The sequence below is a fragment of the Tyto alba genome, unplaced genomic scaffold, assembly GCF_018691265.1.
Source record: "Tyto alba isolate M040663 unplaced genomic scaffold, T.alba_DEE_v4.0 Super-Scaffold_49, whole genome shotgun sequence".
Lineage (NCBI taxonomy): Eukaryota > Metazoa > Chordata > Aves > Strigiformes > Tytonidae > Tyto > Tyto alba.
The window spans coordinates 1,713,384-1,728,234 of NW_024881325.1; positions in this window are offsets into that span (position 1 = coordinate 1,713,384).

Here is a 14,851-nt window from a genome sequence, read left to right on the forward strand (position 1 = left end):
AGGTTTTTTTAGTCCAGTGGAAATAACAAGGGAAAACTGTACTCTCTAGAGGCAGGGGAGGGAAGGAGAAATACGCAGCACCATTGGTTCTCACACTGGGAAGAGCTGGCAGTGCAGGGGAAGATCTTGTCCTGCTTGCTGCAATGATGATTAAAGCATTCTGTTGTGTCAGCATATCCTCAGTTTGTTAGTGCTAACTCTCAGCTGGCCATATCCTGCCAGATTTGCAAGCAAAGCCTGCCAAGCCATCTCAACAAAAATGTAGCTTTAAATATTATAAATGATGCTGCATTTTGCTGTGGAAATGTTTCCTGAAAAGGCTGTTCCAAAACATCCTTTATTGTTGGGGGAGGGGAGTAAGAGGGGCCTGGGAGAGGGAGGAGGGAGGGAAAAGAGCTACTTTTAATAGACTTTTTTTTTTTTCTTTGGAGGCCAGAGATTCATTTCACATCATTCTGTAAGACCAAATGGATATTTTTTTCCCAGTGACTATAAAACATCACAGTAATAATTTTGTATGTAAGTTTTGGCAACTAAGCTTGGGGTGGGAGGAAGGACAGAGGGCATCTTATTTTATAAAAGATTGCAGTGAGGGATTTTGCAATTGATCAGTTAGTAAAATTCTTTTGGTGGACATCTGCTTGCTGGCAAAGGAGATCTCTCTTCTTCCTGTTATATTAAATAAAAAAAATCACAGTAGAGCAAAGGAGGTGGCTCTCACAGCAAGGGCCAGGTTTGGGTTCTAGACCAAAAAAAAAAAAAAGGATTTGGGTCTCTATTTGATAACAGGATAGTATCATGAACTGTTCAATGAAATCTCTCTAAATCAGCTGTTCCTGTGGAACATAGGTTGCTAGGTTTCCTTCTTTTTATGTATATCACCCAGAACCGAAACCATGGGGGCTCATCTCCATGTAGAGTTCCAAACATTTGTGCAGGCACACACAGAAAGTCAAAGCTGTTCAAATTCGAAATTCCAGTTGTGGCCCACTTGAATGGGGAGGTCCTTTCAGAAAGAACATTGTCTCACAAAATTCCTTCACTGTTCAGCCTCAAAACAGAGTAAGTCGAAAGGGAAGGCACGATTAGAGTCATACAGTCAGAAGGGGAGTCTGTTGTGCCCAATCCAAGAGTCCACCCTCATGTGCAAAGAATAGTTTTTCTTGCAGTGTGTCTGAATCCAGGTTATACTTGCTACCTCTTAGCTGATCTTTAATCAAAATATCTAGTAGCTATTTAGCTAAACATTTCTACACATATTTTATACTTCCTTTATCTGTAGTTTTCACATTTTTCTGCATTTTACAAGGATGGTTTTTTGCCAGATTAATTCTAGACTGCTAGGCAATCAAACACATAATAGCTGTGCTCTTACAGGCAAGGCACAATGTTACACAGGCTCTTCCGCATCTCAACTCTGCATATACAGTTTGAGGTACAAAACATTAGGTATTTGTAGACTATGCATTTTTACAATAAAATGTAAACAAAGGTAATAAAGCCAGCTTCAAGGAAAATTGGACTTTCAAGGTGCTTTGCCTTTGCAAGATAAATTTATGGAATAAAATTCCCTGAATCTTATTATTAAGCTTGACTTTTCAGTTCAGTGGGAAAAGATACTGGAAATTACTATCCAAAACAGTTTTTTTAAAAAAATATTAAAAATAAAACATATTAAATGCTTAATAACTTTATATTATTTTTATCTTGCAGCTGTTATTGAGAAAACTTTAAATGTACAAAGATAGTGGAAAATTAAGGCATTGAGAGTTCTTTACCTTCATTTCTGGGTCAACTCTAAAAGAAGTAATCATTACATCTACCATTGTAAAGCCAAGGTCCACAGTCTCCTTGCAAGTATAATTCAAATCTGGCATCATGTTGTTAAAGGCAATGGCATTATACCAAAATGAAATCATAGTGGATGAAATCATCCTGAAAAAAAGGATATTGAAAACACAACAGAGTTGGGAAGGTGGTATGTAGGAGTTATTTGGATAATGTAAGTTCTGAAGAGGGTACGTTGGCACCCAGCAATAAAACCCTTGTACTCATAAAGTGGGTATTTTCTGATGTAATGTATTTTTGGATCCCCATAAGCATAACCTTTAATTTGCTCTTTGTAGGAGATTGTGAGGCGCTTACCTGCAAGCTACGATGTAAGCGCCGGGTTTTTCTACCTTCTGCTACCATAATAGATTGTCATTACTGGAGATTATACAACTTAATACATATATTATGAGGGAGGGAACAATGGGCTGTAAAGCATCCACTTATGATGTTTATAGGTAATCTTTAGTGAATGTTCAGTCTTCACTGCACTTCCGTTTGTACATAGTAAAGCTGTATACGTTAACTAATACCAAGCCTGGAATGTAATTAACCAGGTCAAATAGAGTTTGACTGAAAACCTTCTGAATCCAAGGAAAAATCTCCAAATCCGGGATCAAGCCTAGAATGTAGTAGCTGTTCGTAATTAAAGGATAATCACATTTGTATTATATATGACATTACCTAAATGCTCATGGTTTGGATTCTGGCAGCTCTGAATCAGACAAGGTTTTGAGTTTAGTGGAATGGACATGGGCTGTTCTGTGCCACTTGGCTTCAGTGCTTAAGAGTTGGGCACATTCAGTCCATGAGTGTAATCATATCTTCAGTCTCGTTTGGATGTTTCCTTATCTCACATCCCATTTTCCATTTTGATCCAGACCAGTTCTCCTGAGTACTGGAAAGCGTCTGCTAGCAAAGAAGAGAAAATACAGAAGAACTCCAGGTATAACACTTTTTAAAATATTCCTGTCTCTACCCAGTCCTACTACGTTGCACAGTCCCGGCGAAATTGCCTTTGAACCAGGATACTTGTAGAACTGGCCTCCAGAGAATGAAACGTAACAATGAGCTTCAGGCCCTTGACTACTACCAGTCACTTGTCAGTCGTATATAAAGAAACACTTACTGTGCAGGCAGGACAGAGCAGGTTTGGAGAACAAATCTCAACTCAAGTTGTGTCAGAAGTATTCTTTAATATCCACATTGCTTTTTTTTTTTCCCCACAGCCCATTGCAGGCAATCAGATTGCTCACAAATGCTACTGCCTGCTATACTGTTAGAGTGAGGAGTTTGGGTACTGTCTGGGTCCTCTTAGTACCCAAAGTGAGCAGGATTTGATTCTAAGTGGAAAACTAGAGATACCTGTCCCAAGTATGTAGAAAAGACCTTTGAAAAGAACAGTAAATGCAAAGTGGTTTTTAAAATAAATTAGACGTTAAAAATCGTGAAAACGGATTGTCAGTGCCTTTACCACCCACTTAGCAGCAGTACACCCATGCCCAGTGATAGGCACAACGTGCATCTCCTGCCGGCGCTCTGCCACCTCTGGGCTAGGCTGAAGCCTGGCTGATTTTCAGTGGCTGAGAAATTCCCTTCTGTACCAGCCAGAATCCTCTAACTTCCACTGCAGGAACATTAATATTCAGTTGTGGGCATTATTCAAACAAGAGGCAGAGAGGAGACTTTGTTGTACAAAGGAGCGTGTCCGGCTGGTTTTCCTAGTTCGTATCTTTCCATAAAGAAGTAGCTGCACAAGGAGCTGACTCTCAGTGCAAACTGGAGGACAGCTTGTGGCTGCTGCTGCACCCCAGATTCTTCCCATTGTCCCCAGTTCCTGTTCCCTGCATCCGGCCCGTGCCCTTGCTGGGTGTGAGTGTCTGTCTTGCTCAGAGTTATGATAGCTTGGTTAGCAGCCAAGGGGCTGAGGATACAAATTATAATAGCATTTCCTTCCCCAGAAACCACTGTGCCAGGGGATGGGAGCTATGCAGACCCAGCTGTTCCTGCCTTCTGCAGCTATCCCGAGGTCAATGGCAACCTTAAAGCATCTCGGGAAGGAGCATCTTGCCAATTCCATGAGGCAGCAAACCTTCTCCCCAACGGCTCCGCTTCTGAGAGAACGAAGTGAGAACTTACAGGCCATTTTCCTACGGAGCGTGAATGCACGATCAAGGTTTTTAAAAATTATTGACTGAAAACCGGAGTGCACTTCTGCAAAAGCAAACACAAATGTAACCCACAAAATTAGTTCCTAATTTGCACTGGGACAAAAATGAGACAGTTCAAAACTTCCATGACTGTATCAAGAAAAGCCCTTGTGAAAACTCAGGTTCAGACTCTTGTTCTTGAGCCACAGTACTGGAATCCAGCTTTCCGCAGCTCTGGCAGGTCCCTTAGCCATTGCAGTCAGTCTCTCTTCCAGTTTTTTTTCTGACGGACCATTTCTACTTTGCATAAATAGGCACGGAAACTTATAGTACTCATCTGGAAGGCAGTGCAGGGACTCGAAACCTTTGTCCCTCACATTACAGGTGGGTGCTTAAACTCACTGGCCTTTCCTTGTCCCTTGTTCGGTCTTTCTCTGATCTGCATTTAGTCAAATGAATACGAGGTCTGGTACTCAGAAGTGCTGATCAACAAGCAACCGGACTCTGAACAATTAAATATAGATTTAAGAGCCTAACTTTAGGCACTGCTTTTGACATTCTTGTGCAATTCTCATTGTGAGATAGTGTAAAGACAGTAGTGTGTCTAGGAGACACTTACAACAAACATTCTCCTTTGCATTATTAACAAGCCTTAAATAAGTAGTGGATGGAGCTATTACCCAATCTGTTATGGTGTTGTGTTTTTGTTTTTGTTTTGGTTTTGGTTTTTGTTTTTTTTTTTAAAGAAGACATTCCAAGGTACCCTACAGATTTTTGGAAAAATGTCTTGTGCACATTTTTTTTTTCTCTTCAGTAAAATGACAACAACAACAAAATGAATGAGTCCCATGTTACAGATCAGACAATGTTTCTTAACAGGGTTTTAAAGCTTGTTGTTACACAAATGCAATTCCCACTGCCAAGAGTAAACTAATATATTCTTGGCATGCCTGGTAAGTCTTAAATCACAGACAGTGGGTACATTCTGCTTGACATCCAGAGGAACAAAATTTCACTTTGATAGCTGCATGGCAAAAGAACTTCTTATTCAAAATAAAGCCTATTCCACTATGCTTAGACCTCCTCCAGCTCAGCAGGCATTTTGCATATGTTAGGACTGCAGGGCACAAGAATGTTGTCATATGATTATATCTTCTGATTTTCTTAGAAATTACCCCAGCTGCGTTTTAATGCTGCTGCTATAATTTGAAATGAGTAATTGCTCAATGGATGAAGAATCCAACATGTTTTATTGGGCATTTTAATATGTCTTTCAAATGTGGTTTCAAAGATAAAATCTCAGCCTCCAAATTGCACCTTTCCCAAAGAAAACATGTTGCTCTCTCTACTCAGACCATTCTCAGCTCCCTGGTTTTACAACAGTATGCATGACCAACCCAATGGAGAAGGCTAGTCCAGGAGTGGTCTTTCAGCAAATAGCTTAAAACGCTTTATAACCATCAGTATCGGCTAGATTCATTTCACTGATGGGGGGAAGCTGGAGCCCTGGGGTTGCAGGTAAGTGATTAGCCTCAAATCATCCAGAAAGCCAGCTGCATACTAAGCCTAATTCTTAATCCCCCTGTTCAGTATCTTCTGCAGTATTCTTAAAAATATTTCTTTTTCCGAGGAAAAATCCATTAGCTGTCGTTATAAAACACCACCAGAAATATTTTAATCTACAAACAAGAAAGCTAAGCTAGGACTGTTCCTTTAAAATTTCATTTCCCCAGTTGTGTGTTTGCTTGCAAGTGAGCAACTTTTCATTTTTTTTTTTTTTTTTTTTTTTTTTTCCTCCCAGTGGGTTTGAGTGCTACTTTCTCACATCTCATAGAAGAGCAGGCGTGCCTGGATAATGTGTGAAGAAGCACTACTCTAGATCACTTCAGGTCAGTGTAGCTGTTTAATAAAGAGTAAACCAAAATTAAACTAGCTAATGATGTTCTCTAACCAATGTAACACATCCAGTCACCAAGTTAGAGCATATCACCGGAGCTGCCTTTGGTAGGACAGCTTTTTCCCTCCTATACACTGCCTCTAAAATCTAGTGTTTCTTTTTTGTTGGTGCAGACTTATTAGAGCCACCCATGATGGGAAATACCCACTGGTGTTATAAAGTTAAAGTAGAAAACTACAGTTTGCAAGAGGCTTTAAAGGAGATGAGAAAAAATTCTGTACATTAAAATAAAAATAACAGAAAGATAGAAATCACAGGGGTCCAGTACTACCAAAGGAAAATGAGGAAATAACAGAAGACAAAGTAAAGATTAATTGTTCAATGTCTTCTTTGCTTAAGTCTTCACAGTAAAAGGTTAATTCCTACCAGATGCTTAAAATAATAAAAATTAGCAACAAACTGAAGTATAGAGAATAGGAAAGAATAGGTTAAATATGTTCAGCTGGGTTAGATATATTCAAATTAGCAAGCTGTAAGGAAATTTACCCTGGAGTATTTAAGGAAATAGCTGAAACAATCTGAACCATTACGTGATTATCTTTAAGAACTCATGGATAAGTGAGGTCTCAAAGGACTCAAGAAGGATGACGAATTTCTTTCTTCTTAAAGGAAAAAGAAAGGACCAGAAGAATTACAGGTTAGTCTAGCTTCAAATACCCAGCTGGTTACTGATTTGCTCAAGTAACTATCCATCTTAGAATATCCAACTAATAGCAAGATAATAAGCAGTCCACATATTTTTGTCAAGAGTAAAATCACACCATGCTAATTTAATTTCCTTTTTGGACAGAACAATTGGCCTTGTGAATAAAGGGGAAGTAGTAGATATGCTACGACATGACTTTGCAAAATTGAATGTAACATTCATATACACAAGCTAGGGAAGCATTAGAAGGTGAAGTTATTAGAGGTGCAAAGATTGATGAAAAAATATTTCTCAATAGTTTGCTGTCAAATGGAGAAATCATATCAGTGGGGATGCCCGAGAATTTTTCTGGGTACTATCTGCTTTGAAGTTTTGCTTAATGGCTAGGATAACAAAATGCACAGTGCACTTAGAACATTTCTAAATGACATCATGGAGACTTAAGGATTCTGGAGCAAAAGATTTTAATTCAGCCTGATTTTGACATATTGGAATAAGTTTCTGGAACCAATCCAGTGAGGTTCAGTAAGCACAGTAGTGAAGTTTTACCTGTACAAGAAAAAACTCTAATATGCCATTACAAACTGTGGCATAATTGGAAATTGTTGCATGACATGAATATCTGGATAAAGCAAATCATCATGTAATGTGCTGCTGTTGCTAAAAAAGGCAGGCACTCCTTGGTAGCCAAAGCATCTCTCTGGCTGACAACAGGCTCTTACCGCTACTATCCATGACTGTTATGTCCTTGCCTTGAGTTTGATGGCACAGCATTCTTAAGATGCCTGAAGAGGAGACAGTCAAGGACAACTGGAAATACAAAAAAAAAAAAAAAAAATCACCTTATTTTATTTCTCATGTAGGATGTGAATTTTTTTTCCATAGGAAGACCCTGTTTCTTGGTGAGGAAAGCCATCCTCCCAAGCCTACAGTAAGCCAGCCCCTAATACATTCACTCTAGTCTTTTCTTGATGGCATTTCAAATATATCTATGTCAACACTGGCTGACAATGCATGCTTCAAATCCAGGGTATACTTTAGAGACAACAGCACTCTTTCGAAAGACATTTTGAAACCAGACAATTGTATTAATCTGTCTCTCCCTCTCTAATATACTTACACTAACCAGTCTCTCGTGCATAGTCTACTGTTCCCACGAATTGCTGGAGTGAGGACTTGATGTTCCTCAGTTCAAGAAAAAGCCTCAGGAAATTGCAAAAAGTCCTAAAAACCCACAGTTTGTTTTCATAACATTCTTTTCCTTTTAGAGAAGTAATAGATTTTTTTTTTTAACATTCTCTCTGATATTTCAGGAGTTAATGGACAGTAATGATCTAAAAATTGCAGAAAAATCTATGGAAAAAGACTCAGGAAAGATATCTTGGCTAATTATCAGGGTTTCGTTTATGTAGGAAAAAAGGATCTGTAAGTTACACCAAAGAGTCTCAGATTTTTTTTTTTTTTTCAGCATCTGTTTCTGAATGGATTTCTAGGTTTCCTCTGGATCCTCTCCTCTAGTTATTTTACTATTTACAAGGCAAAAATGAGCATGTATACCTTCACTTGATTTCATGTTACTTGATTAAAGAATGTCTAAATGCCAAGCATCCAAGTAGTCTCATTCTACAAAGTGGGGAGTTCAGCATGGCATTGATCTCCTGCCAAGGTCGATGTTTCAGTCCGTGATATGGCTTGCACTCTGGAGATGCTGCTCCTTCTACAGGCTATGGATGTGGATTTTAGATGACTAAATAAAAATGAGACAAATCACGGCCTATAATACTCTCCACAATAATGTGACACCCTGCATCTTCTTTCCAGTCAAATACAGAAGTTTTCCTTCTCTCACATAATATATGACATTTTAAAGGAGTCTGCTACTATGACTAAATAATATCATACATCCATGGAACCTAGCAAAGCTGATGTCATTAGTTCACTCTTTCTCTTCGTCTCCTTCCTCTGGTCTCCTCTGTTCCTTCTTACCTTCACGTTCATGAGACTTGTAAAATAACCAGGACACAGTTATTTTGTGTCAGGCAAAGGAAACCTGACATGCAAGAAATTATGGGTCTGTCTGAAAAAAACTAAAATTTTACTCCATTATACATCCCTTCCACTTGATGTGATTCTATATGCTTCTCCCCATACTGGGATGTGGTTGACAACCTCATTTCCATGTCTTCAGGCTGCCCCAGTGCTGCAATGATTTCACTTCACTGAAGACAGTTGTCACTGCATTTTCCTAGGGACCTTGACACGGCCTTGCTGAAAGAGTTGAGAGATTTGCTTCACCAAATATACGCTCAGTCCTGTACAGTGCTGAGCTTCTTAGAGGGGGATCTGTGTCATTCATTTGCGCTATATGCACAAGCAGATGTTGAAGGGCATTCCATATTTACAGGACAAAAAAAAAAATGCAGGATCAGGTTCTCAAAGACCATCCTAAGTTTGAATTTAGAGCTCTCATTATGAATCCATTCACCTGGAAATCATTGTAAGAGGATCAGCTTGAATTTGTAATACAGGTGTGATCTGGTGATAATATTTCTCTTAATATTCAAGAAAAAAGGTTTAAATTTGCCTTTCCAAAAACATGGTCCAGTTTTGCCTGGGAGCCCATTTCAAAATGCACCATGCATGTTACTGGAGCCCCTCCCAAAACGTTGGGTGCTTAGAACTGGCTGTTCCAGATGGCAGTTCTCTACTTGTTTTCAGCTGTTGCATTTATTATTAGAGGACAAGCAACAATACATTAAAAGCTTTCTTAATGTTTGTTTCTATTAGGCAATTGTATTTGCCATGGGGATCACATGCAATCAGGGCTGGAAGAAGCAGCAATGTTTGCAAACTACGGGTGGGTGAGGCAAAAATTTTTAGTGGGTGCATCCAAAAAGAGAAGAAGGGTCTACAAGGCAGACTTTTCATTTAAGTGTGGTCCAAGAATTCAAATGTGGGAAATTGCTCCTTTAGCAGAAAGTATAAAATGCCTTGAACAGGTTGAACTGAGCAACAGATCTCACATGATCAGCTGCTGCTGCTAATGTAACCAGTGCTACTATGTTTATCCCTATAAATGAACTAGTTATTTATTACTTTCAGAGAGAAATGCTTATTCTATGCGTATGTCCATAATGTTCTCATTAGCAAAGGTTTATCCACTGAAAGAAACAGCTTACTATGTACATGTCCTCACCAATGTCCTGTGGTAACAGGAGTTGTAAGTTAATTGTGTTTCATCAAAGTGTTTCCTTTATTTAGCTTAAATGTGTTGGGTTTTTTCCATTTCACTGGCAACAGCATTTTCAGGTCTGGAGCTGCCAACAAAGCCTGCAAAACCCCACCTTTGAGACAACAAACAGCCTAACTGTATGTTTAACTACCTGTGTGAATGTGCAATTCACAGGTTTGCTCATAAAAGCAAGAGATTTTGCAGGAGCACGGGCTACACCTGCTATTGTACAACAGCATCTTGTTACACAAAGTTTTGTACATTTGACCTCAAATAAATCTAATTCAGAAAAGGGGAAACTGTACACAAATGCTCCTCTACTGCAGTTGCTCTTTCAGATATTTCTACCACCAGCTTCTATTTTTTTCCCTTCACTCTATCAGGAATAGTTCAAGGTTCTCAGCTCCTGCCTTGGAAGAGGAGGAGATCTCTTGGCCCCTTCTAGAACTATTCTTCTACTTCTCTGTTTCAAACTGGGATATTCGGGTCCTTCTCCAACCCCTCCACCTCGCTTTCATTAAATGGCAACATCTAACCTTGAGATCCCAAGCGCTCTTTATCTTCTGTTCTTCAGAGCTGAGAACAACTTGATTATTCATTTTATCTGGAGTAAAAGTGGACACCATGTAAAGTACAGTCTTGTCTCAAATCCTTTATTTTACTGAGTTTTCTATGACATTTCTGCTTTAAAGTAACAGAAAATATAACAAAACCACACATTGGACTAGTTAAGCAGAGGCTGAAGGTTTCACCCTACCAACCTCCACAGATTTTGTTTGATTTAGATGATAGATTTCAACACTTAAGAGAAGAAAGAAAATACAACTATAAGAAAGAAATCATTCTTCTGACTAGATATTCTTGGAAAACTGTTCCTGAAGCAAATCAAGGAAATCAGTGCTTATCTATTTTTCACCATAGCTATTTTCCCTGTTATCAGCTGGCTGAAATATATCTGCAAGAACCTATAGCTCAAGTGAGTCTCCAGTCTTACCATCAGCTTTTGCAGTTGCTCCCAGAAAATATAATGAAGTTTCATTAGTACTCCCACATTGCCCTGAGGTCTGTTACGGAATGTACTAACATGACACACCGTTGGCCAAGGTATAATAGAAAGAAGCAGGTGGAAAAATAAAATACGATTTTAATTTCCTGCCATATACTAACCTTTTGCTATACCCAAAGAAAAGAAAGATTATAAATAAGATCTTACTTTTTGTTTGTCACTTGATTGATGAACTGTTTAAGTAATTCTCACTAAATGTATTTAAAACATATTTTTCCCTGCCACAATGTGCTCTTGGATTTCTACTCTGGGAACTTGTGTTTACAGAGCTTAGCAAAGCCTAAGTGTTGTAGCTGAGTTAGCAAAATTCCTTGGCTTGCTTGTGTAGGATTGGGCATATAGACAAAATACGGGAGTGACAATCTGCAAGCAGAATACCACTGCTTCAATTTCTGCCAAATTGATAGCAGTGGTTCACTGCCAGATGATAAAGAAATGACGGATTTATCAGCCAGAGAACTTTGTGACTTACAGACTGTACCGATGTCTGATTACTACTCCAGTTGGGGAATACACAATTGGGTAAATGTGTAACTACAGCAGAATCAAACCAAACCACTTGGCGCTAGCCTGGAGAAGCTGGCCATCGAGAAGGAGTCGGTGACTGATTAACTGAAGAGCAAATGCCATGCTAAAGCAGATAGCGTGGAAGGAGTAGAATGGCCTCTTTCTATGTTTATGACTGCATGGTGCAGCTCTGTATTTACTAAGGTAAGACATGTTCCGATGCCTATTCTGGAATAAGCAATTATAAAACAAAACAAAACAAAACAAAAAAAACACAAAACACAACAACCAAAAAAATCCCAACCCAAAACTCAAAACCCCCCCAACCTGACGGTTGTTTCCAATAGGTGATGGACTGTGTGCACACTCCTGTCACCTACATGGCAACATATCTTCCTTCTTCAATAGTTCTACAGAAAACAAAGTGAACACTCAGAAAACTGCTTGGACCTTGTATCCATACACGAGCATTTCATCTCTGGTTAACTGACTGACAATTAACTCAAAGTAGATAATCCCCTTATAAAACCTAGCTTGGACACTCCCCAAACATTTGTTCCAAATGACAAATGTGTAAACTTTTCTCCTTGATCTGACCCTGTTTGGCAAGAGGATATCAATCCCACATATATCTGATGTAAAATACCTCAATCCAATTGTTTTTTTTTTTTTACTTTGCTCAGAAGTGCAAGGTGCAGGCAGCTTTTCACAGGCACAACATTCTCTCTTCCCAGCCTGAGAAAGAATGTATACTGTACTGTTTCACAGATTGCTTCCCTAAACCAAAATCATGAGGGAAAATTTCTCTCCATCAAAATATGAATGTTCTTAGGGTCAGAAAAGAGCAGTGAAACAGAAGCACTTTTAATAAAAAGAAATGCTGCTTTTATTCCCTGCTAGAAAATTTTCTGCTCTTTGAAGGATGGAGTATTCTGTGACAAATGTTCTCATTCCTCTTTTATTGTTAATCCAAATTCCCAACTGTAATTGGCCTCAGGTCACATACTATTTGTTCTGCCTGAACATCCTCAGATGATAGCAGAAGTCATTGTGAGTCATTTTCTCACAAAGAGAGGCTACATTGCATATTCTGTGTGTAAGCCAGTCAGGGTGGGGAAAATGCTCTCAAACGTGGCAATGCAAGAGAATTCCCTTCATGCTTTCTGTGTACAGAGAGGTAATTTGTGCACCTCCTTTCCCCACATGTTAGTCAGCAAAGATTAATGGGGCAGTGGCCTTGCCTGGCTGCTCACAGCAAGAGAAAAGGCTGTGCTGCTATCAGAGGAAGGGATAGCAGAGCCTGAGCTCACACACAGGAGAGGCAACGTGCCAGCCATCAGTGAGAAAGAGCTGGAAATCACTCATACTGGAGTGGTTTAAGATAGATCTGTAATCAGAATCTCAGTGTGGAAGAATTACTGCCATTCTTCTGAAATCTCAGCAGTATTTGGATAAACTGGCTGTCCAAATACTGATCGAATAATTGTTTGGACTCACCGTTCTGACCAACTCTCTGCAGCTACCTGTCTTGACTTTCGACTGTTCGTTTTCACTCTCGGTTGTTACAGCAAGCAGCTAGATGACAGCTAAACATCTCAAATGGGCTACGTCGCCCTGCTCACTGCACTTCTATTCCTGCCCCCTTGTCTTGGAGGCCTGTGAAGTTTTGGTGGCTGACCATTAAGTCTCACTTGGTTTTATGGCTGCCTCCAAATAGGAGAAGCCCCTCCAGATAACTGAAAAGTGAGTACCGTTGAATTTATGGCTATATGTCACTGTTCTGTTAATGAAGATGAGAACAGTATCATTTACCTCATTAAAGACTTGCTGGTTTTCTTAATTTGACAAAATGATGACTCATTTTAAACATGTTGTGTTGTCCATTCTGTCTCTGAGCCAGCACCCTTTGCTGCAATCAGTGCTCCAAGGTAGGAGAGTACAGGGGTCCTTCATGTTGAAGAATTTGTCTTTTGGCCCTTAGTCTGAGCCGGCACTGACAGCATGCTTCCTGAAGTGATAGGGGAGGTATGGAGTATATTTTCAGCCTAGTCCTGGAAGTGGCTACACATGTACCACAGCATATACTCAGAGTTCTCTTGTTTTCCTTTTGTGACTGACAGCCACATCTTTGACAGAGAGTTATAATAATCATAATCATAATATACCAGATTTCGTACCCCGACTCTACCTCACATCTACCCAGTAGCTTGGGATATTAGGTAGAAAGAATTTTTATTTCATTTTCAGAAATAGTAGCTCTAGGAAATGTAATAGGTAGGATCAACAGCCCGTATCATCTGCTGCTTCTGTCACATTCCTCCAAGGTTTTGAGAAGAATGGCTGGATTTATGGAATCCTACTAGGGTTTTGTTTTACCCACTTATTTCCTCCTCTGTTTATACATACAAGATAAATCAAATCTCTGAAGAATTAAGTCTGTTTACCTACAGAATGGTACAATTCTGTCAGCAAGACAACAAACAGGCAACAGTGCCTGTTTGTGAAGTCACTCCTGTCTACAGACACTCGCCTGGAAAGCCTCTTCTGGGGGTGCATGTTAATTTAGCATTTGCAGCCATTTGTTCCTCATCTTTGCTGAGATAATCAACAACAGGGCTTACTAATTGACCGGGTTCTCTTCTGTATGAACAGGACTAAAACCAATTTGTTTTCTGTCAAGTGCTATGCAATACATATAGCTTCTGTCCGTATTTCATTATATTTGCACTATTCAATAGTTTTGCTGATGTTGCGGAAATTCTTTTGGTTTGTGCTCAATACTAAATATTTTTCAAGGAACGTAAAATTTGTATAAAGCAAAAATAACACCTGCTTCATGATGCAAGATTCAACAATGCCAGCATTAGCATATTTTCTAGCATTAGGGTTAAGTTCTGGAAGTATTGTAATTTAACACAAAACTATTTCAGATATCTACTTGTAAATGAACACAGCCAGTATTGCATTTACCAGCTTACCAGACTCTCATGGGAACTGTAGATGTTTGCACTAGCACCAAATTTGGCCCCTGAAATTTTGTATACTAGAAGCTGCAGATAATACCATAGCTGAGCTGCTGCTGCTAGATAATTATACATTGGCCAGATAATTTCTGTAGCAATTTTTAAGCTTTCACGTGAGAAGAAATGGAATAACTTCTTGTCTGAGCAAATGATATCTATTTGTATGTAACTGTGTTAAGGGCAGCTTTGCATCCAAATTAGGAACTTGAATACAGCCTAAACTATGAGGCAATGTGTGGGGATGGCAGGATGCTAACTGGGGGAACAAAATGACAAATCTCTTCCCTTTCCATTTTACCCAGAAGCTTAAATACAGAGAATGTAAGTCATTTTATTCTTCTAAACAATACAAGCAAATAAATTGTTGTAGTCTGACTAGCCATAGAAGGGGATTATATTTTCAATTGGTTCGTGTCAAGTAGTGTACCTAGAAATTAAAA